This window comes from Seriola aureovittata, chromosome 16 (genome assembly GCF_021018895.1).
Source record: "Seriola aureovittata isolate HTS-2021-v1 ecotype China chromosome 16, ASM2101889v1, whole genome shotgun sequence".
Classification (NCBI taxonomy): Eukaryota; Metazoa; Chordata; class Actinopteri; order Carangiformes; family Carangidae; genus Seriola; species Seriola aureovittata.
The window spans coordinates 23,407,656-23,412,951 of NC_079379.1; the positions used below are offsets into that span (position 1 = coordinate 23,407,656).

At 39.3% G+C, this 5,296-nt stretch overlaps 1 long non-coding RNA gene across 1 annotated transcript; it reads left to right on the forward strand.

Moving 5' to 3' along the window:
• The first annotated feature begins 3,530 nt into the window (after nucleotides 1-3,530).
• Nucleotides 3,531-4,276, forward strand: LOC130184316 (uncharacterized). The gene is made up of 3 exons (XR_008829960.1): nucleotides 3,531-3,748; nucleotides 3,833-4,000; nucleotides 4,088-4,276. It is a non-coding gene; the product is annotated as an uncharacterized LOC130184316 (long non-coding RNA).
• Nucleotides 4,277-5,296: the final 1,020 nt, after the last annotated feature.

Here is a 5,296-nt window from a genome sequence, read left to right on the forward strand (position 1 = left end):
CAATTTCTCAATTTTTCCTCTCTTTTCCTTCATATTTCTCCTTCCCCCTTCCCCCTCTATACAGACTATTGTTCCCCAGCTTCAGATTCAACCTGCTGTAGTCATAGACTGTATATAAAAATGAACGTAGTCTACGGGGCTGAAAAGTGAAGCCAACCCGGAAGTGCCTTAATGTGCAACACCACCGAGGTTCCGCTGGGGGCGGGCTCCAAAAAACTCTGGTTCCAATACACACTCATTATAAAAACACCAACTTCTCTCATGAAATACTCAGGAACTCATTACTGTGTGATGGGCTAAATTCACACTTCTTGTTCAGTGTTCTGGTGGTCCATCTGAAAATAATCACCAAATTAATTAAATATTAGGCCTTAAAAACAGATATTTTTGGGGGCGTGGCTGTTTGATTGATATACCTGGTCTGCAACGATTGATCAGATGACACGGCAGGCCGGGAGGTCGATCACCGGAGGAGAGCTTGGGTCGTGAGCGTTTCGTATTGAATCAGTTGTGTTGAATATTATTTTTCTCAATATTTATCCGTGGAAGAATAATTTAGCACCGACAGTTTTGCTGTTAGTTATTTAGTTTTAATGAGTTTTCGGTTCACAGTAATTATGGCTCATTCTTCGTCACTAACAAACTGGAGAGATGATGAGTTTAAGTGAGTTTTTTTCGGTAAGTAAATGTTTATTTTCTGAACGTCCTACAGTTTTAATGTGTATGATGCTAGTAAAAAAGCTAGTTCGTTTTTTCCCTACATGCTTTGACCGGAGAACGGCGACAGTTAACACTTTGCTAACCTAGCTAGCTAGCTAGCGGGTAATTTAAGTGTTTGTTATACTAACCGTACCTGGTCCCAAACATGTAAACATTTGCAGGACAAGGATAAATATAGTTTAACTTATCTCACTCTCATGTTATTAGAAAAAGTCAGTTGCTGATAGAATTTTCCTATATGCAGCAAAACATTCAGGTTTATCTCATTAACTTATTTTCTGTCTCCTCTTCTCGCTGGTATCTTGTTGTATTGAGTTCAATACAGCGTTAGCATTTTTTTTTTTTTTTAATTCTTTATTGGTGAAAAAAACATGGACAAGCAGAACACAGGGGGTGGGTGCTAGCTTGCTAGCATTAGTAGATAGCATTAGCATTTTTTTTTCTCCATTATTTGTGAAAAAAATATGGACAAGCAGAACACAGGGTTGGGGGCTAGCTTGCTAGCTTTAGCATTAGCATCTACCAATGGATTGCAAATAAAAAATGGTGGGCTAGCATTTCCAATAGCACTGATCATCAAAATTAGCTTCTTTTCCACAATAATAACATTGATTACAATTATAATGCTAACAATGATATACAATACATTTTCATTAGCTCTAGCATTAGCAGCTGGCTTACTGGCATTGTTCATTGATGAATGAATTCAACAATTTCATTATAAGATTGGGGGGTGCTAGTTTGCGTTTCTTTTCTCTCTTTTTTTTGTATATTTATGTTTGACTGTTGCAGTATTTTACTTTTTTTTTTTTATTTCCTCTGAATACGTTAATTGGATTCTACACCAAGCCAAATATCTTGTAAGTGAAAACCTACCTGTCAATAAACCTTATTTTCTGAGTCTGGCTTTGTGATGTTGTCGTTGTCATCATCATCATGCTGCTATACCCTGCCAAGGACCACTCATGTGTCCTGCGGTATGCCCTTGCCTTCATACATCTGCAAGTGTATGGAGGTTACAAGTAGAATTTAGACCCTATTTTTACACCTGAATTTAAATTCTTGTATTTGTAACCTCAATGTCACAGTGTTTTGTGCTTTGTATGTGACACAGATGTTGACAGAAGCTCTTCCTCTTCCAGTGTCTTTGCGTTGCTTCATCACTAATGGGTGTGTTTGTTTATATATGAATCTCTTCTACAAATTCTTCACATGTACATGTATCGTTAGTTCAGATTTATTCATAAAGTATATGCTAAATGAGGTTTAAGTGGATTATTGATACAGCTTTCATGTTCTGAAGTCCTTACCCTGCCTCAAACATTTCATAGTGAAAAGAGGAGCTGCTTGACATGTCCTTATTTTTCCTTTCGTTTTCATAGGGACGGCAGAATCCACCTCTGGCCAGAACTGTACCTTGCGGAACCCAGGAATAAATGGTAAGTCATGCGCATTACTCCACCCCATACATACATTTAAGTTGTAGTCATATGAAATGCATCAGGAAACAACATGGATGTGATTATTAATATTTGGCTTGAATAATATTTAGATACTTGTTTGGAAACTTGCTGTGTCTGATTTGTTGTTAAGGAACTTATTGTGATGGAGTAATGAGGAACTACTCAGTAACAACTGTTTATCAATTCACCCACCAAAGCTCTACAAAAAGTAAACTACCAGTTAAACCACAACCATGTAAAGTTTATGCTGAGAGATGTGTATTAGCTAGCAGATGTTTTTAAAAACAAAACTGTTGTTGGTTGTAACTGTGTATCCAGGCTACAATTAGGGTCAAAATGATTTTGAGCTTGTAAAGTGATGTTCACAAATAATTCCAATGTTTGTAGTTGTAAATCAACCTTTGTAAACCTGTAAAATAAATCTGCTTGAGAAATTCAAGTTTGCGTATGTGAAACAATTGCGCTTGTGTCAGAGATTTGTATTTGTTGAAAGTCTGAATCAACTTAACAAATGATCAGTGTTGAGGTTGAACAAAGACACTTAAAGAAGAAATGGATTTGTCAACATCTGTGTTGCGATACGGAGCAGAAAACTAAAACTCTGGTCAAAAGTTCCCACAATGTCACACTGAAGTGACAAGGATCAAAATTTGGTGTTTGTCAGTGTCACACACTGGGAATGTTGCGCACTGAGTTTTCTGCTCTTTATCTCTGTGCAGACGTCCACAAAAGCATTTCTTCTTTCCCTGTGTCTTTGTTGAACCTCACCACTGATCACTTGTCCAGTTTTGATTCACACTGTCTTAATACAAATCTCTTTTTTTTTCACATGCACAAACTTAGATATTTCATGCAGATTTATTTTCCAGGTTTACAAAGTTTGATTTACAACTACACATATTTGAATTATTTGAGCTTATAAAGTAATGTTCACAATCATTTTGATGATTGAATGAATGATTGTATGAATTTAATTTTATAAGATTATTAGTAGTAGTAGTAATACCAAAAATAATGATTGTAAAAAAACAGTACTGATATTGATTATAATGCTAACAATGATATATTGTAATATATGGTAATGATTATTATGGCAGCAATTTACATGTGCGCTGTACAGCTGCCCCCTATTTTCATTAGCGCTAGCATTGATAAATGAATTTCACGATATATAAGATGTGTGGGCGCCCATGGGATAGCAGAATCTGCTGCATTCAGGACCCAGCAGGTGTGCAGCTGTACAAAGACTGGTAGACTGACAAAGGCTGGCGTCAGCCTTCCAGCTTCCACATTAACCAGTTCATCCCAGGTACATACGTCTCAGAGCTTGTGATTAAGTAAGTTGTGTATTATTTCATGCAAACATAAAATTCATTTTTGATCCAAAACCTTTTTCCTCAAGCCAGTGACAAGTACTTCCAAGCTCCTGGCAACACCTGCCAGACAGAGCAGGAGGAAGAGCGAGTTGTCTTCCCTCCCAGAGACCAGGAGAGGCAGCCCAGGTGACAGTTCAAGGCAGCGACGGGGAAGAACACCTCCTGTCCTGGGAAGGAGAGTCTCCAGAGGTGAGATTCACCTCAAATATCACTGTTTCCTCTAATGAATATCAGATCTATATTAACACACACTGCTCTCTGATTATCTTTCAGCTGTCTTCTTGGACTGAACGCGGGCCCTGCAAACTGGGCCAGTGTTGGCCGGACCATGAGGACTCGGTCTTTCATTCTCAAGGATTATGTGGCATCAGAGAGGCAGTGCTGGCCGGCCCGAGGTTCATGGCTCAGACCAACATCCAGCTTTTTAGAATTGACTCAGTGGTAAGAGTTTGTCATAAAGCTGTTGGTGTGTTGTAATCTGTTCTGTGATTTATCTTTTAATGAAAGCTGAAAATCCTGTGTGTTCAGGTGCTGGCCAGACTCTCCCTTCAGCAAAGGGTCAGTAATTAGTCCAGGTGGGACAAGGACTTCAATGTCCCAGAGGAGCAGCCTGGGCCCTCCAGCAGGGGTCTGCCTCCTCCTCCTCCTCCTCCTCTTCCTTCAAACAATGAACAGCATGGCCCCTCATCCAGTTGGTCCTGTTGGTCCTCCCCTCGCTCCGGCACCACTACCCTCTTCTGTTCGTCCACCTCTTCTGCCTGGACTACCTGTACCCAGGACCAGAGCCTACAGGAAGAGGAAAGTAACCCGAAGCTGCTGTGGCAGATCAACTTCTGTTAGGGCATGTATGTGTGTGTGTGCATGTCTTGCTGTGGTTGTGTGGACAAATTTGGGTTTGAAACCATCTGTGAGTTTGTTTTGGTCAGTCGTGACAGCTTCAAAAGGCTTTTTGAGGGACACCAGAAGTGACTGAGGTCAGTGTCAGGATGAGTCTCTACGACATGAGTGAAACTTTTTTGTGCAGATTGAAACGAGGAGTAAAGTTCACGCGCCAAGCAGCAGGAACATTCAAAATTTCTCCAGATATTTTCTAGTTTGGTTTATTCTGTCCTCAGTGTTCACAGATTCACTTTCTTGCCTTTTATTTCATTTCTACTGTTGTTGATGGATGATAGTAACAACATTTGAAGAGCAGAATGTGTTCAGCTCTTGCACAGTCACCACACACAAGTATCGACCAGCTTAACATCAAACGGTGTTTAGTAGGAAACAGATGGAACTGACCCACCAGAACTGCAACCTGGAACAAAACCAGACTCTTCATAGATGTGATGCTGTGACCTCAGAGACGGATGTGTTCACCTCACACACTCTTTAGTGTGAACTGAACATTGACAGTTCAGATTGTGAAGCAGGTGTCAGTGTAGTACAGCTCATGTACATTAGTTTTATTCAGAACTTAATTGTCATTGAAAAGGTGTTTAATAAATAAACCTTCTGTGATTAAATTGTACGGAGTGTTTCTTCATATTTACCATCTGCCTCATGATGAATCCAACAGGTCACTTTGGTGAATTAGTGTTTTCATTGTTATTAAAATTGGTAAGTTCATAAGACAAATTAGAAAAGCACAAACTCTAGTATCTATCTCTAGATCCTGTATTGTCACTGTTGAAGGACGGACACATTTAAACATTTCTACGATGTTTTTTGTTGATTAAAGCAACATAGAAAGTC